The 26,401-nt window shown below is 37.0% G+C and overlaps 1 protein-coding gene across 11 annotated transcripts in view; it reads left to right on the forward strand.

The window, feature by feature from the left end:
• Cyrib (CYFIP related Rac1 interactor B) overlaps positions 1-26,401 on the forward strand; it is a 137,015-nt gene that overhangs the window by 54,969 nt on the left and 55,645 nt on the right. For 3 of the 11 annotated variants that reach the window (XM_027950208.2, XM_071602121.1, XM_071602125.1), the window contains exon 1: positions 405-633. The exons of 6 other annotated variants lie outside the window; for them this stretch is intronic. The gene's annotated coding sequence lies outside the window, so the exon portion shown is untranslated. Of the gene's footprint in view, positions 1-401; positions 634-18,471; positions 18,496-26,401 lie in introns of those variants that run through there. 2 more of the 11 variants (XM_027950226.2, XM_071602123.1) reach the window with 2 other exon arrangements.

The raw sequence follows: 26,401 nt of genomic DNA on the forward strand, positions 1-26,401 counted from the left end.
TGGGTTCAGCACCGAGCCTGAGTGTGCGAGTCGCGAGCTCCAGTTCTTGTCCTTTCCGAGCTCGCTGACCTGAGGCAGGTCGCCGCCACTTCTGAACCTCAGTCTCCCACTGGTACAAGGAGACTCCAACCCACCTAGAAGCTCTCTCGGCGCGAAGGTGCTGCCCCTTTAAGGAGGGCGGGGGCGCGGAGGGGTGGCCCGCCCCTTGCTCTCCGCGCGGCGACCGCGCGACCACCTGTCTCCGGCCCTGCCACGCCCCTTTCCGGAGGGGCGGAGGACTAGGGGGCGGAGAAGAAGGGCTGAGGATTTACCTTGAGGGGCGGGCGCCTGGCGCATGCGCACGGCCGGACAGGTCCGTGGCGCCCTCACTTCCTGGCATTCCCCCCTCCCCCTTCTCGCCGTTACCCTGTACATCCGGGTCACTTGCCCTCCCCGCTCGGAGCCGCCGCTGCCGCCGCCGCCGCCTAGTTCGTCGCGGCGCCGCCACAGGGGCAGGTGCGGAGGGGCTCCCGGTCCGGCCGCCGCCGCTCCCCGCTCCGGGCCCGGGGCTCCCCCTAGCGCCGTTGAGGAGCCGCCGCCGCCGCTCGAGGAGGGCGGAGGAGCGGGGCTGAGAGCCTGGAGGCTCGAGGGAGGGTGAGTGAGTGGTTTTTACCATTTTCTCCTCTTCCTCACACCCTGGCTCTCCTGCCCAGCGACCCGGGTTTGGCGGAGAGACGGTGCGGCGCGGCCCGCGCGGGACTGCTCGTGCCCGGGTCGGTGGGCCCTCCGGGGCGCCCGCCCCCGGCCCCGGCCTGCCCGGCGCTCATTCATTCGGAGCCTCTTTTCTTCTGCCTGGTGCTTGCACTTGCACCTCCTCGCGCTTGCTCGCCGCCCCCCGAATCCTGCCGCCGCCCGCGACCTCTGGCTCCCGGCGGCTCCGCGCGCGCCGACCTCGCCCCCGCCGCGGTTCCCCGCTCCCGGTCCCCGCGCAGTGCCGGCGCCCGGCTTCACACCCGGTGCCTGGGACTCCGCCGCGCAGCCCAGCCCAGCCCTCCGGCCACTGGCGGGGAAGTTGTTTTTATTGCCCCCAACGCTTGGTCTTCCACCTGGGCGACCAGACCTGTGCACGTGTTGACCTTTTAATTCCCAGCGTTTAAAGTCCAGATGCTCAGTCCTAGGGTGTGGTGTTAGTGTGTTTCCAAGTCTCTGAATTTCTACTGTAATTACCCAAATCTGAGACTGTCAAACTCTCGTGAAAGTGGCAGTTGCGCTGTGTGTGTGTGTGTGTGTTGGGGGGGGGGGGGTTCTAACTTCATGGCTATTCTGGGCCATACCGAATATTCTCTTGCTTCCTCCTCTAGAAGAGCATTTGATGAATTGATTTTTCTCTGAGTATAAAATTCGGTTTATTATTGTTATTATTATTATTTTATTTTTTTCCTACTGGTTCCATTACCGACTTGCAAAGTTACCTGTTAGTATTGTTTTGTCTCATCATCAGCATTTATTGAGTTCCTCCTATATGCAGAAGAATTTGGACCAATACTTCTTAACCACAAAGTGCCATTCTGGATAAGGCCAAGATTTTTGAAATTTGTTTACATTCTCCCCCTTCCTGAACTTTTTTTAGCTTGGCATCTTTTAACTCTTTAAATACTGTGTCAGAAATGTTTATCAGTACATTTTGTTTTCTTTTTAGTCTTGCAGTTTGGCATGCTGACATTGCATACAAGTGTTCTGTGTAGCTGAAGGAATTTCATTCACACGGGTGTTTGGTGCCTTATTATTGCAAATCATTTTAGGCTAATGTACCTCAAGAGAAACACACTGATCCTTTTAATTCTTTAATTAAGTTTAATAGTAGAAATAGAAGCTTTGTGTCTAGAATGACTTGATAATTGAAACCTATTTGATATATCAGCCCATTTGTAAAGTGTTGTAGTTAACTGAAACTGCTTAAACAGTGTTCATAAAATGAAATGACAGCACCCCCCATTTTTTGTTGTCCATAATAACAAATGCCAAGGGAGACTTTTAATAATAAAAGTCACCTACCTATATATCAGTATGAGAATGCTATTGCTATCAGTATTAATAGCAGCATTTTCTAACAGGCCTCTTTTTCTTGGGAGTTAGTTTTTAAAAGGGCATTGTTTGTTTGCATTTAGGTTTTGGATAGCTGCTTTAAATGGAAGATTTCTTAACTCAGTATTGCATTCTTTGTGACCAGCACAATGGTGCATACCTGTAATCCCAGCTGCTTAGGAAGCTAATTGGAGGCAGGCCTGGGCAATTTGGTGGGACCCTGTCCCAAAATAAAGAGTGGGATTGTGCCTTAGTTGGTAGAGTGCTTGCCTAGCATATGTGAAGCCTGGAGTTCAACCCCTAAGATTACCTTCTTAGGTGTTACTTATTTTCTTGTTTTGTTAGGTAATTTTTAAATAAAATTTAAACTTTTCAATAGGTATAGTTGTCTCCAAGGAAACTCTTGCTTTGTAAAATGTTGTTGGATATATAGTATAGATTCTAGATTCTCTGTAATTGGGTAGAGACTAGATTTTTCTTTCCTAAGAAAATGATTGGTTGATCAAAGGGAGATGTGACTAGTGAGATGATTCTTGTTGTGAAGGCAAAAATAGGATTTCAACTGTTGAGTAAAGCTAAGTGAGGGCAGTTTATTTTTGATAAAATACAGCTGATAATTTCTCTGGATTTTCCAAAAATAAATGGGCTTAAAATGCTACATATTATGGTACCACTCTTGAGATTATTTGATATTTGACATGGTCATTTATCTTTACCTAGTAAATAGTAATTGGTGGAGTGATATAGAGAGATGCTCATTTTATTCCTTTTCTCCTTGGGGGAAAATACTGGCTTACCACTGATGAGGTTACCTGGCTCTTATTAAGTATTGGTGCATTCAACCATAAAAGCTTATAATTTTCACTGTTTAAGGAAAACAAGACTACAATATTTGAAGATATTTAATTATGTTGTTGATGGCATGCCCCCTATTTTTGGTTTCTCCTTTTCTGTTCCTATTTTCAGACTTTAGGACAGTTTCTGTCTGGTGTATAGTGAATACTCTTATTGAACTGTTGAGTGAATGGCAAGGTCCAAGAGTCTTGGACTAGAAAAACATTTTGTAATTATGTGGCAAAAGTTAGAAAGATGTTGATTGCTTTGAGCTTCAGTTTTCTCAAGTATCTTGCATATTTTGAAAATTGCCTGTAATGGGCTATTATTTTAAATTATTTTGTGAGTTTTAGGGGAGAAAGTACAATAGACACACCATTTGGTGTTACAATTTAGTTCATAGAATGGATTTGTTTACTTAGAAAGGGTATTCAGTACATGCATCTTGTCAGCATTCATGAACAGTAGTCAATTCAGAGAATTTTTTGTGCATTTAAAGTTTCTAAAAGTCAGCATAAAAGTTCTTGGATGTGTGAGTTCATCCTGTATTTTGATCAGTTCACTAAATTAGGTTTATTTTTCAAAGAATTTTTTTTTTCCATGTAGCAGACATGGAAGGTATAATTAAAAAATACAATGGTAATTTACTGTTTCAGTGGTGGTGCTGATGATAATGTTAATAATAATTAACACTTATATGTTGTCCACTACTAGCCAGGCAGTGTTCTAAGACATGGTTTAATCTTTACAACAACCTTGTTAAATAGGCATTAGTATTCCTGTCAGACATCTGAGAAAACAAGTAACAGCTAATAAGTGATAGGGCTGTGTCCTGACTCTTAATTATTGTGATGAAATATTGAACACTTACCTATACCCCAGATTGTTTATATATAGTAGGTAGGTTTCACGATATCCTTGCAAGATATAAGTTAATTTCTATTTATTTTCCAGTTAACTTTAGGAAAGTGCAGGTTAGAGAGCTTAGGTAATTTTTCCAAGTATACTTGGAAAAGTGGAATGTAGAAGGTTGGTATTTGAACCCAGGCCTGTATGGCTGATAATCTTTATGAAAGTTTCATTTTGACATACTAATTTTAAGCTGTATATTTTATATTATTTGGAGGGTATACTTAAAACAGCAAATCTCAAAACTTTCAGCTACCACATAGGAGAAATAATGTCCCCTTGTTCTGTACTGTTCCTTTGAACATATACAGGATTATTATTTATTTCCTACTCACTAGCCATAGCTTCACTCCTTTTCCAGTCATGCAAATAAATGGAATGTAAATGAGTGATATTTGTAAAACTTTCAAAACAGGGAAATCATTCTTAGAATTTTGATTCTTTAATTATATACATTGTTGACATGCGTTCAGGTAATCTAGATTATACTGAATACCAGTTTAGGTCAAATATTTTTAGAAAATATTTATTAAAGAAAAAAATTATGACATTTCCCAGATTCTGTTATTCGGGGGTTATTTGTGCCATTTCTCTATTCTCAGGGTAATAGAGAATTGAATGCACTAAAGTTTAAATTAAAACTGAGATTTACTAGGTCTTGAAAGAGACTTTTCTGTGTGTGTGTGTGTGTTCAACCCAGGGCCGTGTACAAGTTAGGAATATATTCTACCACTGAGCTACACCCTTAGAAGATTTATGTAGTTTGTTGACTTATACTTTTAGAGATTCTTCTCATTGTAAAATTTTATTACCATATGTATGGGCAAAAATATTGCATTTAATTGATAACATGAAGATCCTCAGATTATGAAGTGGGAATAACTCTCTCTTTCATGTCTTAACATTGTTGTGGAATTTTTGTGTTTATTTCTATGTAACAAAATAGGGAAGGCAGGAAGACATAATTTCCTTGATACCTGGCACAATATTTGGTATATAGATTTTTATTAATTGCTCAAATAGTTACTGAGCAACATATTATAATGAATAAAACATTCATGGTCTTTCCTTATGGTAGAAGATAGAGAAAAGTAGACACTGCAATTGCACCGAGAATGTGTTACCAGAATACCCACTCTTAAGGAATCAAGATAAACCCTCTTCCACTTTGTATTAAATGCCACCTAAACTAAGACTTGTATAGTAGACTGACCAATCCAGCAAAAGGGAGAATGAGGGGCTGGATTTGCAGCTCAGTGGTAGAGAGCTTTCCTAATATGGGTGAGGCACTGGGTTTGATTCTCACAAATAAAGTTATTGTGTCCATCAACAACTATATATATATAAATGAAAATGAATGGCAGTATGAAGACCAAAAACCTTAAGATGAGAGGTCATGTTAGAAATTGATACTGGCTGTGTTTGACTGTAATGTGGAATGTAAAGTAGGAATGGGAAAGATGAAATTAAAGAAGTAAACCTTAGGACTGTATGCAGGAGTCATGTTAACAAACTTCAGTTCATTTTGGACTGAAGGCAGTGGGGAAATCACTCTAGGGTTTAACAGCAGAGAGTAAAATACTATTTTTGAAAGATTTTTCTGCTTTTAGGGAATTAGGGTGAAATAAGATTGGATACAGTTTTCAGAGTTTAGGAAAGAATTGATAGTGATTTATACTTTTGATAAAAAGGGAATGGTGTTAAATTGATAAGATTTGATGATTTAATGAGTGTGGGTAGTTTCACCCGAAGAGCTGGGAGGCACTTTTTTATGTAAAGTTGAGATGCTGCTGTGCGGGGGTGGAGGCTAAAATAGATGTTTTCAAATAAGTGTTTTCCCTTAACTTACTACATTGTTAATCATTGATTATAAGCTGATCCACCCCAAAATAGGAATATCAGGCTGTAGACTCATGAGACCTCCATGAGTCATGTATTCAGTTTCCACAGAGCCCAGATGCAAGCTAATAACTACTTTTCAAAAGTACCTGATACCTGTTCAGGGAGGCAGAGTCTAAAAGTCTAAGGATCACCTCCAGATGGAGACTCCCTCCATTTGCTATATGCTTCAGTCAGTAAAATCCTGAGTCACTAAGACAGGTAGCTTAAAATGGTCATTAGGGTTGTGGGGCCCGAAATTAACACTTTTTTACATATGACCCATCCTGATTAGAAGAACCTTTCTGGCATTATAGACAGGAAGGTATAAGCATATAACATATCCATCAGTTCCTGCTACAAATTAAGATATAGAGATAATGACAGTACTTTAGACTGACCCAAAGAGCCCCACCCATACATCACTTTTGCTTCTTAAACCATTGGAAACCCTACCCAAATCCTACTAATTGAATCTGAATGTCTTCTCTCCCCTAAGATCAGGTAGACTACTGACCTGGATGCCTTATCCAAGAGAGCTGTAACATTTTGAGTCCTTCTCTAAAGTTTCCTGGGCAACCTCAGATGGTTGTGGCTGGTTTTCAGTCAGTCCCTCCTATCCCTAATCATATTTCTTCTTAAAGAGTTTGAGTGTCTGGAAGCAGAAAGAAATCAGAATATGGAGAGAAATCAACTCTGCCAGTAATCAAGGCTTTGCATTCACTTTCAGTCATTCCCTCTCAATTCAACCAAAGAAATTTCTAATGCCTTTGGTCACTAGAAGATATATAATTGGCAGTAAGGGTAACATTACTTATACCTTTTATTTTGCTTGAGGGATTTCTTAACTTCGCAGTCCAGTTACTTTTTACTTAGTCCATGAGGCTAGTTTCATTGTGGATTCATCCTTTACTCCTCAAGTCCAAAAGAGACTGAACAGCCAAGCCACCATTTGGGTTGCCAGTTTCAATTTTACTTCTCTTACTGCTCAGTTTCTAAACATTATTACTTCAGATTCTGTAAATGAACAGGTAGATTTATTTATTTATTCCATTCATTTGGGTCAACTTATACGAGAATTGAGAGACTTGGAAATGTAAACTAATCTAGCTCTGGTGGAGCGACTTTTAAATTGCTAGTGGGTAAAAGTAGGTGCCTGGGTATGTACACATAAATAATAACAGATCCCACTGTTGTGTTTTATAATGTTCCAAGAAAAGGGGGGGAAAAGGTGCCCGAGAATCAAGAACTGAAGCATTTTGGAAATAGTCTTCATGATAATCAAGACTTCCTATATTAAAACGTGAATGTAGTTAAATTAAAGCTTTTCCTTTTATTTATAGAACAGTTTGTTGAAGTAGTATTCAAAATACCTAGTCTGGGGTTGGCAGACCTTTGAAATGGGTGTGCCAAAGTTCACTGTGGTATGTGTGATGGTGACAACTGGCCAGTATTCTTTGGCATGTGGTGCTGATCCTTCCTAGTATTCTATTAACATGTATAATATTTGTCTTTTAAGAACTTTATTTTAGCTGATCAATGTTCTTTTTAATCCACTTTTAAAAATAGTGCATGTTGTTTTGTTTTCATAGATTTTTAGTGAAATGAAATTTCTTAAAACCATTTTCAGTTTGCCTTGTTTAGACAGGGAGATAACCTGTGCATTTAGATAATTTATTTTTATTTTTTATTTTTTTTTGCTACTGGTGATTGAATCCAGAGCCTCACACATACTAGGCAAGTGCCCTGCCTCTGAGCTATATCCCTAGCCCTATTTAAATAATTGTTTTTTAAAAAGAAACCCTAAACACTTCAACATTCTTCCCAATTGAGAATGTTTTCATGAAGTCCTATTACTGTCTCCTACTCTCAGATCTCTTCTTAGATCTTTGGGTCCTATAAGTAAGAGACAAGCAAATAGGTTTGTATAACTGATTTCCAGTATTGCAGGAAACTATCCTGAGTCATGAAGAAGAATTAAGCAATTCCCTAAGACAATTTATTTCATAAGTCTTTCCCCCATCAAGGTTCCTTTGCTCATCGAGTCTTGTAGCTAATCTTTATATATGTCCTTTATCCTAATTCTCTTTAAAATGGGAACTATATGTAGATCACTTTTTTTAAAAAATTTATGTTTTAGTTGTAGGTGGACACAATATCTTTTTTTCATTTTTATGTGGTGCTGAGGATCAGACCCAGGGCCTCACGGGTGCTAGGCAAGTACTCTACCATTGAGCCACAACCCCAGCCCCCTGTACGTCACTTTTTAATGAGTAAATCGAAAATACTGGACTGCTAGCAAGAATTCACTCACTATTTGCCACTAACCTCTTCTCTTAAGATGTGACCCTTCTGGATTTCTATCCAGAGAAGGTTCTGGAGTATGTTTGGGTAGTTCTCTTTTTTTAGTCTCTAGTATAGGTGTGTACAAAGGTGTAATACACATATCTGAGTGTATTTTTGTTTCTGTATAGTTAAATTCATATTAAGATTATGTGTAGCTGGAGGATATAATGTAAAAGAAACAGGTGATTGTTTTAGTCTTTCTTAGTAAAGATCTGATGCTAGTAGTTAATCAGGTAAAAAAGATGTACTTAAAATTTTTCTGCTAAAATGTAGAAAGTAAAATCATGTATAGTTTTGATAGTAGAGATAAATGGTATGTATATGATGTTGATATGCCATTTAAGTGGACATTTTCATTTAAAATAGTTATATCATTGATTTTTGGCTTTGGCATCTAGAAAAACTCACTTCCTTCAATAAACATAGTTACGAACCAACTTATAAAATTGTCTTTTAAAAAACAGTTTTATTGAGGTATACTTTATATTTGTGCTGTTCATCTTATTGTGTTGTAAGAGTTGGCTCTGAGCTCTTTATCAGATATATTGTTTGCAGATATTTTTCTCTTTCTGTGACCTATCTTTTTATTATCTATCTATTTATTTATTTTGCTGGGCTGAGGATTGAACTCAGTGTCTCAAGCATGCTAGGCAGGCGTTCTCTCTCTGAGTTATATCCCTAGCCCTTTTTATCTTAATGATGTTTTTTGAGGTATGAGGATTTGAATTTTGGTGGACTCCAATCTATTTATTTTTAAGAATGGTGCTTTCAGTGTCATATCTGAGAAATCTTTGCCTAACCAGAGGTTACTCCTGTGCTTTCTTCTAAAAGTTTTGTTTTTAGTTCTTATATTTAGGGCTGTGATCCAGTTTTTTAGTTAGCTTTATAGTATTGAGGTAAGTTCCTAAGTCCAACCTTTTACATTGGATATCCAATTGTATCAGCACCATTTGTTGAAAAGACTGTCCTTTGTTGAATTGCCTTAACATCCTTGTTGACAGTCATTTGATTGCAGATGAATGGGTTTATTTATGGACTTTACTGTTTGTTTCGTCTATCTGTGTCTTTCCTTTTCCTACTATGACATGGCTTAATGATTGTAACTTTTGGGGGCAGGGGTAACAAGGGATTGAACCCAGGGGTGCTAAACTGCTGAGATACATCTCTGTCCCTTTTCATTTTTTATTTTGAGATGGGGGTCTCATTAAGTTGCTTAGGGCCTCACTAAGTTACTCATGTTGGCTTTGAACTTGTGATCCTCCTGCTTCAGCCTCCCAAGTTGTAGGAATTACAGGAGTGTGCCACCACACCAGACTTGATGATTGTAACTTTTCAATCATTTTAGTAATCAAAGTAATTTCTTGCAATTTCTTGTAATCAAAGTAATTTCTTGTAAAAGTATATGCTTATTCAAATAAAATAGAAATATTATAGGAAAGCAAAAATCACTGTCTAGGTAGTCACTTGATGACCATCTTTCCAGGCACCTTTACTCATGTATTCATATTATGTGAAAAAACGCGCGCGCGCGCAAACACACACACAGACACACACACACACACTCTCTCTCTCTCTCTCTCTCTCTCTCCACATTTGAACATAAAGACGCATCAGTATTTGCCCACATTCATTGTTCTTGTGTACTTTTTCAGTGAATACACTTATTGTCAGCTCTAAGAGAGAACTGATTATTTTTCTTTCTTTAGGCACTTTTGTAATTCTCTGCATTTTACTGACATAAACTTCTGAGACAAGCCTCTTTGGACTAAGAACTATGAATGCCTTTTTCTTGGTAGCATGTTTAAATGGAATTTACTTCTCATTTCATCTTTAGAAAGAAGACTTTAAAACATTTTAAAATGTATGCTCTATTAATGAATAGCAAGTCATGTGAAACTTAACAAAATCCCCAAGTCCAGTTTTAAACATTTAAAGTTTTCATAAATCTGCCCTAGAGTATTTAGATTAACTTTTTGGCAGTTGGTGACTGTGATAGTGAAGCTAGAAAATGTGTATGTGTGGTGATACTGAATGTTATTTGCAGTACTGAGAACTAATCCCTGCTGCAAGCTTAGTTTTACCCTGCTAATAAAGGAACAACAACCTTTGCTTTTTTGCACTTTGTGATTTAATCCTGTAACCCTTGATGAAGCCTGAGATCCTTTCAGCAGCCATAGTGCGACGGGGGCTGAACTCTGACTGGATTGCTCATCAACCAGTGTAGGTCAAATCCTGTTATCAGAAACTTCCCTGACATTCACATTTTTCTTGTAGTAGGATTTTATTTAATGAATATGTGGTTTAAAATCACATTTAGAGATGTAATAGCTGTAAGAGACTGCGTAGGTTATGCTTAATGTTAAAAAAGATTGAAGTTTAACCTCTGGTAGTGGGAAACGATTAAAGGTTGGAGGTTTAGGGAGTGACAAAATGAGACGGATTTTGAGACAAGTTTTAGAAAGACCACCTGCACCTTGATTTGGTAGAAATATGGTGTTTGAAAAAGGCATACTTAAATTATGTGGGAAACTGGATTACTCAATGGAATCATAAATGAAATATTTTTGTGCCAGGTTTTAAAAGTTGAAATAAGAAATTTTTCAGATGACAGATTTATAAAAGTGAAGCATTAACAGTGCCTAACTCTGGTTGGATTATGGGTTTTTATTTTCCTGCTTTTTATTGGAAAATTCGGAAATACAAAATGTATAAGAAAATGTAAAAATGGAACTCTTATTCTGGGTTTGGTAAGTCAATAAATGCACATTTCTGAAATGAATTGCAAGACACCATACAGGCCTTGTAAAAGCCAGAAACTAGATCTTGTGACCTTTTTTTTTTTTTTTAGAGAGAGAATTTTAATGTTTATTTTTTAGTTTTCGGCGGACACAACATCTTTATTTGTATGTGGTCCTGAGGATCGAACCCAGGCTGCACACATGCCAGGCGAGCGTGCTACTGCTTGAGCCACATCCCCAGCCCTGACTTTTTTTTTAATATTTATTTTTTAGTTGTAGTTGGACACAACACCTTTATTTCACTTGTTTTTATATTTGTATGTGGTGCTGAGGATCGAACCCAGGGTCTCGTGTGTGCGAGGCAAGCGCTCTACCGCTGAGCCACAACCCCAGCCCGATCTTGTAACCTTTAATATAAACCTACACATCTATTGATATAAAAGCATTAAAGTTGGAATTTTGAAAAGTTTTTGACCTGAGTTCTTGAAGATTGGCAATGTTTGGACCCAGTTGTGGTGTTCTAGCAGTCCCTCCTTCTTTACCCACTTCTGTGGGAGGGACAGGGAATGAAGAGTGTTCCTCTTTAGTAAAGATAGAAGGGGGTTGATGGTGACAATATGGGGAACTTCATATGGAAATCCTGCAGTTTAAGGAACACAGTAGATTTTTGTCTAACTCATGTCTGAAAATTTTAAAGGATAAAAGAAAATAACAATTGTGAGTTTAGAAATAGATCACGTTATGTCATCAAAAAATACTTTTTTAGCATGGCAAAGTGAGCTTACTGTGTGGGTGACTGCCATTTCTCCCCCAATTTGGGGAGGGCAAGGAGTCTGTGTTTCCAGTGGACCAGATGAGAAAAAGCTTGTAAGAATGGGATGGAAGTGGGGATAGGGTGGTGATGAGGATTCCCAGGGATGCCTTGTTTTGCATGGGAATTGGATGAGATTCCTAGGACTGGGATGAATGAGAACTTCTAAGGAATCACTGAAAAGATTCCTTGATGGAATCAACTATGAACATTTATTTATTTATTCAGTCTTGAGAGTGCCTATGGCCTCCAGTGACACTTGATTGCCCCACCAGAACTAGCAGGGTGGAAGGGGATGGGTGAAGGTACAGTCTTCTTGATTGTGTAGGGCTGGCTTGGCGCAGGTAGAGCTGTGACCTTGAATGAAATTTTTGATGATATATTAGTGATCTGTCAGTTTCTAAACCATTGTTATTTTTCCTTGAAAGTGGCCAAAATCATGGGGATTGCCTAAATAAAAGTTCAGGGACAATAACTTGCCACAGAGTAACTTTAAGGGACAGTGGTGGACAAAAAGTGTTTTGTTTTTTTTTTTAAACATACCACAGGCTCTGCTTGTTCATTGTAATGGTTAAATTGTTTTTCTAATAGTAAATATATTTTCTTTTTAGCTTTTGCAATATCTTGATTTTTTTAAGTTATGCATGACAGTAGAATCTATTTTGATATATTTATATACGCATGGAATATATTTTATTCTAGCTAGGATCCCAGTCTTAGCAACATACACAATGTTGAGATTCACTGTGCTGTATTCATAAATGTACATGAGAAAGTTATGTCAGATTCATTCCATTGTCTTTCCTATTTCTATCCTCCCTCCCTTTCCTTCATTCCTCTTTGTCTAATCTACTGAACTTCTGCCTGGTCCCCTCTTCCCCAGTGGGTTAACATCAGAGAGAACATTAAGCCCTTGGTTTTGGGGATTGGCTTATTTTCACTTAGCACAATAGTCTCCAGGTCTGTCCATTTACCGGTGAATATCATAAAGTCATTTTTATTTATGGCTGAGTAGTATTCTATTATGTATATATATCACATTTTTTAAATCCATTCATCTGTTAATGGGCATTTAGGTTCCACAGCTTAGCTATTCTGAATTGTGCTGCTATAAACATGGATGTGGCTGTGTCACTGTAGTATGCTGATTTTAACCCCTTTGGCTATATATTGAGGAGTTGAATAAATGGGTCAAATGGTAATTCCATTTCTGGTGTTTTGAGGAACCTTCATACTGCTTTGGAGAGTGATTGCACTAATTTGCAGTCCTTCCAACAATGCACAAGGGTACCCTTTTCCCCACATCCTTGCTAGGATTTATTGTTAATTTATATTCTTGATAATCGCCATTCTAGTTGGAGTGATGTAAAATCTCAGTATATTTTTTTAAAAAATATATATTTTTTTAGTTGTAGATGGACACAACATTTTAATTTTATTTCATTTATTTTTATGTGGTGCTGAGGATCAAACCCAGTGCCTCGTGAGGGGCACCCAGTGCCCAGCTCCTCAATATAGTTTTAATTTTGCATTTCTTTAATTGCTAGAGACGTTGAACATTTTTTCATATATTTGTTGATCATTCGTATTTCTTTTTTTGAGCAGTGTCTGTTTAGTTCCTTTGCCCATTTATTGATTGAGTTCTTTGTTTTTTTGATGTTAAGCTTTTTGAGTTCTTTGCATATCCTGGAAATTAATGCCTTCTAATAAGAAAAATATTAATGAAAATGAATTTTTCTAAGAAGAATGTGCTGATTGAGGCATTTTGTTGTGGATAAAAATGGCATTGATTTTTGAACAGATTGTTCTGGAGTTATATCAGCCTCTTATTAGCACTGATATGGTAAAAGTAAACTAAACTTTGAGAATTCATTTCCAAATTTGCTTTGTAAAAAGGATACCATCACAACACCAAAAAAAAAAAAAACCCAAAAAATGACGGTCTATAGCAAAATGTGTGTGCATAGTAGACATTCACATTAGTACCTTCTAGAAACAAATGTTTCCTCTAGTTGTATTTTTATTCTACTTACCATATTTTGCTTTCTTGAAATGTATTTATTAAAAATACTAAATAGAGTTATAAGATTTGATATGAATATGGGACATCCTATCAAGGGTGGAAGACATGTTGGTTTTCAGCATTGACATAAATTCTACTTTTGATTTGAAATATGGAAGCTTTTTCAGAAAGAATGAAAAGTAGTTTCACTGATGTGCATGAGGAAGCATATGAATTAGGAAATTAAAGGAAAGGTGAGCCTAGATGGAGAATCTTTCATTATTGTTCTTGGAGTAATTTGAAATAGATGAAACAAGGAAGCATTTTAATCTTTTTTTTTTTCCAGTTGTAGATGGATGGAATATCTTTACTTTATTTATTTATATTCATGTGTTGCTGAGGATCGAACCCAGTGCCTCACACATGCTAGGCAAGCACTGTACCACTGAGCTACATTCCCAGACCCAAAAGGAAGCATTTTATGCAGAGAGAACACTGTAAAAAACACTATCATTCTTATATTCTTAAAATGTGCTTCCTTGTTCCTGTACTGGAAAGTTGTTTTAGTTTTTTTAAAAATTATTTATTTATTTTAATTAAGTATATATGACAGAATGCATTTTGATTTATTGTACATAATTGCAGTACAGCTTTTCATTTCTCTGATTATACATGATGTAGCTGGAGCATCACACTTATTTGCAGTCATACATGTACTTAGGATAATGATGTCCATCTCATTCCACCATCTTTCCTGCTCCCATGTCTGTGTTTTAGTTCTTTATTTGTCCATACTTAAAACGTGACCATGGTGTGTTATTTTTTTTCTTGGATATTATATTTATTTAATAATCAAACTTTATACTTTGAAACTTCAAGTTTTTTTTTTTTTTTAAAATAGTCTTAAGTACTTCTTAGATGACTCAAAAACTGATTTACACCATCTTTAATATCCGGTATCTTTACTTCTGGGTTACATTTGCAACATAGTTAAACTGTGCTTAATTGTAGAAATGACTTTAAATAGAAAGGAAATTACAATTAACTTTCTAATACAAAGTGTGTGTGTGTGTGTTTTGCTGGGAATCAAACCCTAGGACCTTGGAGAATATTCTTTATAATTCATTAAAGAGTCCTTGGTGCAAGTAACAGAAACTGGGTGATTTGGGTGAAATAGGAATTTATGGGATGATTGTAGATAGTTTGTAGGATTGGTGGAGCAACTAGGAATCAAGGTGCACACAATGAGCAGTAACCAAAGGAGGATGAGCAGCAATTGAAAGTACAGATCAGGTTTATGTTGCTGTCATGTCTGTTCAGAGCGGGTCCTGTTGCTGTTATTGTGAATCATTTTCCAGGTATCCCTGCTCTTTGGACTGCTCTGTCAGGATACAAAGATTAGGTGTGTCAGGTAATGTTTGTGGTTTGACTTTTCTGAACTCTCTATTTCTGTATCCATCACCTTTTCAACATCTTCCATTTGATGGCTCGTAGTTCTTTCAAATTTAACATGCAACTGAGCTCCTGTTCCTTTTTTAATCCTCATACCTGCTCCTTCCCATAAAAGCAAGTTGTTTTGTAGGTTATTTCATAATCTGGGCTTGGTTTATAAATGATTCTTCAAAAATAAGGCAGATTATACATACTTGGTGAGATTACCACACAAGTTAATGTTGGCTGTTTCATATGTGTCTCATCAGGAGGCTTACATGCCTGTTAACATTTTTGGTGATAACTAAGTTTAATAATTCCTCAGTTAAAATATATCTGCCAGGTCTCTCCATTGTAAAAGGTCTCTGTGTGGTAACACTTTGACATCATGTGAACATCTAGTTTCCCCCAATTTTTCACCCAGTATCTTAGAATAGAAGATAGTAGGCACTTTAAAAAGGGCTGTATGTAGATATATATTTGGTAGTAGCTATCAGTTATTATTAAGAGGTTATAACACAAAATGTTAATGTTTTATTTTTTTAATTCAGCTGAGAAAAGTGAATGACCTGTTATCATAGATCTCACATCCTGAAAAACTCATTTAGTCAACATTAGCAGTCATTTTCTAATTTGGGGTGCAGAGGTAACAGTTAGTGGCTGTATATTTTTTTTCCCCGTGTTGGTGTTGGAACCAGGGCCTTGTTCCTGCTAGGTAAGCACTCTACCACTGAGCTGTTCCAGTTTATTGTTTGTTGTGGTGGTTGTTTGAATGTATGACTAATGTCTGAGAAAAAGATACATTAGAAATGAGGTTGCAAGTCCCTGGAAAAAGGAATATTGATGCTGTGTTAACTTCAGTCATCAATACTTTTCTCCTCGTGCCTTATTTAGCATAGATCATCAACATTTTCTCCCATATTCATAGTTTGAGTACCTGTGATGCATTTTTATTTTTTCTGACATCTTTAAAATATTTTCCCCCTTAATTTGAAGAAGCAAAATCTCCTTCTCAAGTGGCTGACACTTTTTTCTTGGTTCAAGAAGTCTAATTCTAAATAGAATAAATTCTAGCAGATGCAAATGAAAGTCATAAGCTGTGCAGTGAAATTTATAAAATATAGGCACTTCTACATTTGGTAGAGATCAGATGAAATGGAGTGATGAAATGTACAGATGTAAAAGTGTCCGAATGAGAGCTGGGGTTGTAGCTCATTGGCAGAGCGCTTGCCTAGTGTGAGGCATTGGGTTCAATTCTCAGCACCCCACATAAATAAATAAATTAAATAAAGGACTATTGACAACTAAAAAAAAAAGTATCAGTGAATGATCTGAAGAGCAAAGGACCAAACAGCCAGGATGTTAACGAGTTCATGGCTTCAAAATTGAATTTAAAATTATATCTTGCTTATTTATCTTCTTCAGGTTGAAATATGTAAGTAAAAATTGCCAGTGATACAAAAGTCTGTGAAACATAGCAGGGGAAGTACATCTCATTGGCACATTCATTCTGTTTGTGGGTGATCATCTGTTAAAAATAATTTAAACTAAGGTCTTAAAATCTAGGAAATAAAGGTAGTACACTCCTAGTTTCTTCCCTCCATTTTTAATTTTTTTTGCATTCTGTTCCTGTGTTTACATTAATGTTTTAGAATAAAGACACTTAATGTGCTGTTTTGAACATGTAGCACATAATATGCCTGCTGACAATGATTTCAGGAAATGGACTGCCCTTCTTACTACATAAAAGGCAATATGTATACAGTCACACACCAAGATCTGGAAATACCAAATGTTTTTCACTTGATTATCTCTGCAAAACTTCTGAAAGTTAGAAGGAAAGAATACTCAAATCTTGAGAAATTACATGAATCAATATGATGTGATATTTTTGTAGTTTGTATGTATTGACATTTTAACTGTTGAACCTGCTAGACATCGTGGAGCTACTAGTAATCATATAAAGTAGTTATTAAAAAGAAGAGATAACAGAAAAATAACAAAACATTTCATTCCAGGACATTCAGTAGATTGGAATGTGTGATTTAAATATAAAACTTTAGCTCATTAAACTCTCTGATCATTGAAGAGTAATTTTTAGAATAGTACGTGCCCAAATTTGAAAGCATCTTCTCATTTGATTTATGAGTTCAGGCTTGAATAGTCAACATTTGGAGTTATACTAAGCTCTCCAATAGAAGTAAGAGAAGGGCAAACATTAAGGCTCAAGCATATACACCAAATTAGATGGTATTTGTTGAAGAAATTAGTGTGGTTTTATATTTTTCAGTGGTACTGAAAGTACTTCTCCATTGTTCTGTTGAATTCTTAATGTTGTCTCAGTCTATCAAAGCCTTTTTCTTAGGAAGATATCTTCTTTTCCAGTTTAATGGATATGCTAATACAAAACTTTATAAAGTTATTTTACTTAATTTAAAGCATATGAAAACTGTATCTTTGGAAGTTGTTAGTACCAGTGGTGTTTTTAAAATACACAAGGCAAACTTAAACATCATCACTTCTCTAGCTTTCTCTTCTATTCTCCTGTAGACATAATTCAGTTATTTCTCATCTGTTTTCCCACAGCAGTCTAACCATAGTACTCCAGTGTAGCATTTTATTTAGTTACACTGTATTGTAATTTGTGTACATGTCATCTCAAAGACTGAAGGGCTGGAGGGCAGGTCTTGCTTTACTCAGCATTTTGTATTACTCTGCCTTGCATATAACATCAGGCCTTTGCTGATTGAAGGTTGTCCTTTACTGATCTTTGTTGAATTTGAGCACATTTCTTAGATTATGTAATAAAGCCCTTTAAATAGTCTTTTAAAAATCTATTACTTTGATTGCTACCAAGACATGCAGTAATATATTATGACCTATTAGATACACACTATTTCTTCAAAGAGGTAATTTGTGCTTATTGTGGTTGAGTTATTTTGTCAGCTTGAAAAAACCATCATCCATTTTGAACACCTTAGCATAAAAGGTCTTTTTATTATGTTAATTTTTTTTTTCCTTTACTGAGAATTGAACCCAGGGGCATTTAACCACCGAGCCACATCCTCAGCCCTTTGCAATATTTTATTTAGAGACAGGGTCTCAGTAAGTTGCCGAGACTGGGTTGGAACTCGTGATCCTCCTGCCTCAGCCTCCCAAGCTGCTTAGTACATTAATTTTTAATAGGAAAAATTACATGGTCTTAAAACTTTTATCGATTTTCTGGTACTTTGTAGCTGTCTTTTCTTAATTTTCTGAACAGATCATTGTGGTGGAATAATAAGTCTTCTGGGGCCTAACAGTAAACAAGTTTCAGCCTTAGATCTTTTGTCATCTTTATTTACTTTTTCAGTGCATCAATGTTGGAGACTTTACTGTGTCAGGTATGGTGTTCAGTGCCGGGGAGTACAATACAGTAACTGTGAACAGGCCGGAGAACCACCCTCAGTCATGGGAAAGGGCTGAGCACTTTGCTGAGTGAGGTACTATTCTCTGGGGTTCACTGGGGAGATCTTAACCCACACTTGGAATATACTCTCTGTCACACTGTCCTGCTGTCTAAATTTCTATTATAATTATAGTCTGTAAAACAACCTGTGTTTACAAATGATTGTTATGACTTGTTACTTTTTTATATATGAAAGTATTATCTCCACAGGAAGTAATTAACTTCTCTCAGAATGAAGATTTCTTATTTGTGTCTCAAGACCTGCTAGAACTACAATAAGGATCATAATCTTGATTGTTGAATTATTGAACACAAACTTCCTAACATTCTGGTACCACATAAACTCTGTCCTCATAAACACAAAGATGGTAATTAGAGGACCTGTTGTCCTAATATGACAGATAAGACCTGGGAAAAGAACCAGATAATATAATGTGTTCTTCCATTTTTTATTGAGCCTCTCAATAATCTTATGAGCAGGTATTAACTTCCTTTCTTAGAGTAGCCTGCTTTGTGGGTTTTACTTGATGGTCATGGTTCCTCTTTTCAACCCTTCAAAAATAAAAGAATTGTTTTTATAGTGTTTAGCAGAATAAAAACAGGAGTGTGGGGTTAGGGTTGGTCTGCGTTAGGATTTGCAGAGACCCTTGCTTTAGGTAGACACAACAGTGTTGTCATATCTGGAGTTGATATTTCCATAGCATGTTTCTTAATCTGGGATTGGACAATTCTGGCTGTGTATTAGAAATACTGTGTGGCTACTTAAAAAGACATACTTGATGTACCCTTACATGTGAACCAGAATCTGCACAATAGCCACTATACAAAAATGGAAGCAATGCTAGGTGGGGTAGGGTTTTCTTTTTTGTTTTTTTTTTTAAGTTAAAGTAGAGCTGAAGTTTTTAAAGAAATCATACATTTCTTGTATAGCTGCTTTAACAATACATTACCGAATATTTAAGAGAAATCTTGTGAATCTAATTTTTTTTTTAATTGAGTCAGCCTGAGATTTTTGTTATATCTTGTGACATTACTGTTACTGAAATATGCTGGAACGATGCTAATTCTTATATGCTGTGTAGATGTAATTGGATTGCTATATTAGAAAGATCAGTGTGATAGTACTACAGAGAAGGAATTGGAAAGAGGTTAGCCTTGAAGCAGTGAGGTCCTCTTCAGAGGCTACTGAAGGAGTCTGGCTTGAATTAGTACAGTGGTAGTGGGAGTAAAACAGTGTATGGATAGGAGGATCATTAGGAAATACAGTGGCCAGTCTTTTGGACTTAGAGTGTGGTAGGAATGAGGACCACTGAAACTAAATGGATGAATGGTATTGGTGTATATGTGAAGTTCTTTACGATCAGAGTTCATATCTTGTACTTTTGGAAGTTAGCATGGTATCTGCTACATGATAGATGTGTAATCAATATTGCTGAAACAGCCTCAGCAACTCAGCAGGGCCGTAAGCAACTTAGCAAGACCCTATCTCAAAATTTAAAAATAAAAAAAGGGCTGGGGATGTGGCTCAGTGATTAAGTGCCTCTAGGTTCAATCCTTGGTACCAAAACAAAACAACAAAACAGAACACAGACATACACACAGTTCTCTCAGAAGTGGACATGCTAATATATGTGTACATTGCTAATAATACTGTGAGTTATTGAATATTTACTTTGTGCATTTTGGTAATTACTAACATGCATTCTTACTGATTCTTTTTTTGGGGGGGCGGGGTACCAGGGGTTGAATTCAGGAGCATTCGATCACTGAGCCACACACATCCACAACCCTGTTTTCTACTTGAGAGACAGAGTCTCACTGAGTTGCTTACCACTTTACTAAGTTAAGTTGTTGAGGCTGGCTTTGAACTCAAAGATCCTCCTGCCTCAGCCTCCTGATCCACTGGGATTACAGGCATGCACTACCGAAGCTGGCTTCTTAGTGATTCTTGTTTGATCATTTTAGCAGTGCCACAGGAAAACCATTAGCTTCACTTTATAGATGAGGAAACTTATACTTAACTAGCAGTGTGACCCAGAGTTATTGGTAGCAGTTGTCAGAACTAGGATTCATACTAGGATCTGGCTGATTTCAGAGTCTGTAAACTAAACCTTTTATAAATCTATGCTGTGCTGTCTCTTTTTGTTGTAACATACTTAAGTATTGAGCATTAACTAGGGCACAAAATATTTGAAAAACAAAAGTTTCACGCCTTCTAATATTTTAGTTTCTTTCAGTAATATGACTAATATTAGGAATTGCTTTCTAAATGGAACGCATTTCAGGACCACAATGTGCTTAGGCTGTTGGGGCTTTGCTTAGACCACTGTAGAAGGATGTGTGTGAGGAGTAGAATTTGAAACCAGAATCTGGTTTCCTAAATGTGCTGATTTGAGAATGTATCCTTAAAAGTACGGGAAACTATTAGAAGGTTCCTCCCCTCTATGCTAGGGACCATACCCAGGACCTTGTGTGTGCTATGCAAAGTTTTTAAATAGGGCAGGGAGAAGATATAACTAGTGTCTCATAATGCTTGACTATCAGCTATTCATGTATTTATGTAATAGAAATAGATTGGGGGAAGATTAGAATTAGGTAAAGATTTAAAAGATTCTTGTACTTAGGAATGAGAGTGTAAAAACCCTGAACTAGAGAAATAGCACTGAAATTTATCTAGAAGAAATGGAAAGTAGTGGAAAGGAAGCCTTTTTTGAAGAAGAAAGTTGAAGCAGGAGACTTCTCATTTCAGAAGAAAGTGGAACAAAGATTTGCCTTTTAGTACTGACTGCCTAAATTTAATCTTTTTGGGTTTCATCTTTCTCATTTGTGGAGTTGGGATAAAATATGATTTTATAACAAGCTTTTTTTTTTTTTTTCAGCTTTAAAATTATTTGACTAGCTGGATTTTCTTTCACTGAACTACTTCACAGATCACCCATAGACCAGATTTCACTATTAAAATGTAAATATAAATGTAAGAATCAGGATGTCTAAATTCTAAAGCTCTGAATTTATGAGCTTCAAATAATGCTTATGCTTCAAAAGCTTCATTTAGGGCTATGTTGTCATAAGTATTAATAAAATAATATCTTGTCAAACATAAGGACTGGTGTTATAGGAAAAATTAATTAGTTTAAGTTTTAGGTATATATTTATAGATTGGAGAGAGAACTTTCAGAGACTCTAGATATTAGATTCTTTACAGAGTGAATACTAGTGTGTTTTAAAGTCTCCTGGCTCTTGGAAAATTCAAGTTCTTAAGATCAACCCCCAGAATTTAGTCAATTGTGACAAGCCAGAGAAGCCACATTTTTAGCAGATTCAGGTGCAAGAGATCTATGAATCATTTTTTAAAACAGTTTTATCAGTGTCTTAATTCATAAACATACACATATGTTTAAAGGATAGAATTTGATGAACTTTAATATAGATAATGACCCATGAAATCATGGCTACAATCATGATAATGTGTGGGGAGCTACTCTGAATGACCCACGCCTTCCATCCTGAAGCAAGAGGCTACATTCTACTACATTTTGTGGTGACTTGGGCGTTGTCCCAGCCCAGGAAGTAGAAGGCGTGTTTTCAGGAGCTACACTCACCTATTCCTTTGTAATACTAACCCTTTGCCCTGTTTGGGATAGAATGTTCCATGGAAACTTCCTATGTGTGTCCCCTCTCTTGCTCTGTCTTTAGACGTGGCTTTCCTAGATGTCAGGCAAACATCACAAGGCTAGACTCAATCCCCTGAAACCTGACCCCTTGCCTCATTTGAATGACTTCTCAATAAAAGGGTTCAGCACATGCTCCCTCACTCTCTCTTTCCATGGACCGTTAAGATTAGAGGAGCCATCACAGGACCCAAAGAAAAAGGTATCTCTATCTCTTGTAGTTATTTCATGCAGCCCAGTTCACCTGGAGTGACCCTGAGTGTTTTAGTCATTAGGAACATGAGAATAATGAATACATCCACCAGCCCCCCAAAGTTTCTCCTCCCCTTTGAGATCCTTCCACCCTACTTGTTCCTGTACCCCAGACTACTAACTATTTATTTTCTGTCATTATAAGGTTAGTTTGCATTTTATAGAATCTCATATGTGAGAACTCATACAATATGTAGTTTCATACGTCGGTATGTTGGTCAGTTGTTTTATTGCAGAGTAGTATTCCAGTGTGTGGATATACCACACTTTGTCCATTTATTTGTTGATGAACATTTGGGTTGTTTCTAGTTTGGGGCTGTTAGTATAAAAGTCAAGTTGCTATGAGAATTAGCATATGATTTTTTATATGAACATATGCTTTCATTTTTCTTGGGTAGATACCTAAATAGAAGGACAGTTATAAGGCAGGTATATATTTAACTTTTTAAGAAGTTGCCAGAATGTTTTTAAACTGGTTTCATGTTTCCAGATGTATATGGGAATTTTAATTGCTTTGTATACTCACCAGCACTTGTTATGGTCATTAAAAATTTTTCAAGCTGTCTAGTATGTTTTTGATTTATATTTCCTCTAATGATTAATAATGTTGAAGATCTTTTTTAGTATTCATGATTCATTAATCTTTGGTGAATTTCTATTAAAATCTTTTGCTTATATTTAAATTGAATTCTTACTATTCAGTTCTAAGAGCTCATTATAAGGCAGTCTGCACTTTGTGCATGTTGTTCTGTGGTCTTTAAAATTAGTTTTTGTCAAAATGTAAACTCTCCCTTATTATTACTTATAATGCTCAGGGAAATGGATGAAATAATAAAACTGGTATTTACTTAGTATAATTTAAGCATTGAGAATTTAGAGTCTTGTATCTTTATATAAAAGCTTATCACGAATAGTTGGACCAGTGCCTGCTTTCTTGTGCCCTATTGTATAACTTACAGTGTGGAGGGAGCATCATTTCTAGGCATTGGCCAAATTGTTGTTATTCTAAGTTTGGATCCACTTCTAACATTTTATTCATTGCTTTTTTTTTTTTTTTTGGTACTGGGGATTGAACTCAGGGGCATGACCATTGAGCCACATCCCCTGCCATATTTTGTATTTTATTCAGAGACAGGATCTCACTGAATTGCTTAGCACCTTGCTGTTACCAAGGCTGCGATCCTCCTGCCTCAGCCTCCTGAGCTTCTGGGATTACAGGTGTGCACCACTGCACCTGGCTATCTGTTGCACTTTTAATGTCATGAAATACATCAAGTATATCAGAGTTCTTTTAAAATAAAGATCCCCGCTGCCCCGGCTGGTGTAAGTGCCTCTGGGACATCTTCATCCTCTTCATATAATCACTTCCCTCTTTTATGTAGATATATTTGCCTTCACAAAGTTCCTCTGGCTGCACATTTGATTTCCCTGATGACAGCAATGTCAACATTCTTGCAGCTTTTCTGTAACCCCATTTATGTTCTTCTAGAATTTCATTTTTAGTATTACCACTTTTATTTCTTTGCTACACTTTTCATCCTTGCTGGCAGGAAACGCCCCCCCCCCTTTTGGTTTTGTATTTTTGTAAAATGCCACATCAGTTTTTTCTTGGGAGACAGCAACTACATCTCCTGTGGTTTGCTGAATAACAGGTATACAGTGACCGGTCATTGATAGGCTCTGAAAGAAATGATGTTTGGCCACTGATCTATATGTAGAAGATTGGAGAAAATAATAAAATTGTAAAGCATTCTGTATTTTCAGTATCTTCATTGCTTATTAGATTTTATAAAGAAAGAACTAGGCATTTTAGAAAAATATATATGGGTATGGTATGGTCTATAATAATAATAACATCAACTTATAAAAGTATTTATGTGTCAGGGTCTTTTTTAATGCCAAAATACTTGTTTATTTAATCCTTTTAGTAACCCAGTTAGGTAGGTAGATATTGTTGTTATCCCCCATTCCATAACGAGCAAACAAAAGCAGAAGTTAACTTGTCTAAGACTGAGCCTGACAGTTTGGCTCCAGAATCCATGCTTTATTTATACTAGTGTTGCTTAAAGTGAACTTTGCAAGCACTACTTCATAAACAGATCATTGGCAGTCTGCAAAGATTTGGAAAGTTTCAGATCATGTTGTATGGAGTTACTCTAGCTCTGACCTGTATTCAAAGTATATTCCTTTGGTCTTCATAAAAGGAATAGTGCATGAATGCACGTACGTGTGTGTGTGTGTGTGTGTGTGTGTGTTTTGAATGTTTCTATCAGTAATTTCAATTAATTGAACAACTCCTTGCACTGATTATGATGGAAAAGAGGGCCTCTGTGCTAATTATAGCACCTTGAAGAAAAGGCAAAGTATTATCTCAAAAACTCAGCTATACTTAAACATCATTTAAAAAGTGGAGCAGATCCCTGAAAGTCATGTCATACTTAGGGTTCATTGTGCTTTGTATGTAGGCTTATAAGTTTAATGGCAGTAGAAACCATACTTGTTTCCTGTCACCATCAACACAATAATCAGATTAGAAATTTACTGAATCATTTTAACTTGAAACACTTGTTAAATGTGCCTCATCAGTTCATCTTGTTGATCACCGTATAGAATTATTCAAAGGGGGGAAAAGGCAAATATTAAGTCTCAGTGTTATGTTTTCCTTTGAATCCAACCTCTATTCTCAATCCTCAGCCTCAGATTGTGACCCAACCCCTCCTACTAGCCTTTGAATGCTTATTAATTTTGTGTTAATTTTTTAAAAAATAATTGTAAAATATGTGGGAAAAAAACATGTGCAGGTTATAAGACATTAAGAACTAGGAAGCTATTTTGTTCCTTTCCCATATAGTTGTTTCCCCCAGGGAGCGGGGGATGCGTTCTTCAATTTTGACTTTATCATTCTTTTTCTTTTTGTGCAGGGGCTTGGGGGGAGGGTTGGAGAGACCCAGGGAATGAATCCAGAGGCACTTAATCTCTGAGCTACATCCCCAGTGCTTTTTATTTTGAGACAGGGTCTTGCTAAGTTGCTGAGGCTGACCTCGAACTTGCAATTCTCCTGCCTCAGCCTCCCAAGTTGCTGGGATTATAGGTGTGCGCCACCAGGTCCAGCTGTTTATCACTCTTACAGCTTAAAAAAAATTATTTATTTCTCTAAATAATGTAAAATTCAGTTTTACTGTTTTTGAGCTTTATAAAAAAATATGTAGGTAGTCTTCTGAGACTTCATGAATTCATTGTTCCAAATCATAGCTCTTTTCATTGCTCTGAAAAGCCACAATTTGTTCATTGTCAGGGAACATTTTTACCCCTTCCCTAACAAATAAGGCCACAGTAAATAAAGCTACTTAGAACGTGCTTTGATGTTTCTTAGCACATTGATTTATGAGATTCTCTTGGTATGTACTTGAGCATAGAATTGTTAGATTATAGGGTATGAAGTGTTTTCAAATAATAAGAATGCCTAATGTTTTCTACAGTGATTATAGCGATTTATAATATCATACATTGGGTGACGAAGAAAATCATCTTACACATCTTCATGGCAACACTTGATATTGTCAGCTGCATTTTTACTTAACCTAATGGATGTAAAATGATATTTCATGTGGTGTTAGTTAAGCATCAAGGTTGAAGGTGTGTCGTCCCCCCCCCCCCCATGTGTTTATTTGCCTTTGTGTGTATATGTCTCTGTGTGTTTGAAAATGCCTATTTATAGCTGGGAGCAGTGGCACACCCCTGCAATCCCAATGATTTGAGAGGTTGAGGCAGAAGGATCACAAATTTGAGGCCAGCTGCTTCTGAAGCTTAGTGATACCGTGTCTCAATAAAAAGGCTGGTGTGTCAAAAAAAAAAAACAAGGCCAAATGTTTTCTCTGATAAGTGGATGCTGATCTGATCCATAATGGGGGAGAGGGGTTAGGGGGGTGGGGAGGAACTTTGGATTGAGCCAGAGGAGAAGGAAGGGAACGGTGGAGGGGAGTGGGGAGCATGGGAGGAGAAGATGGTAGAATGATA

The sequence above is a fragment of the Marmota flaviventris genome, chromosome 15, assembly GCF_047511675.1.
Source record: "Marmota flaviventris isolate mMarFla1 chromosome 15, mMarFla1.hap1, whole genome shotgun sequence".
Lineage (NCBI taxonomy): Eukaryota > Metazoa > Chordata > Mammalia > Rodentia > Sciuridae > Marmota > Marmota flaviventris.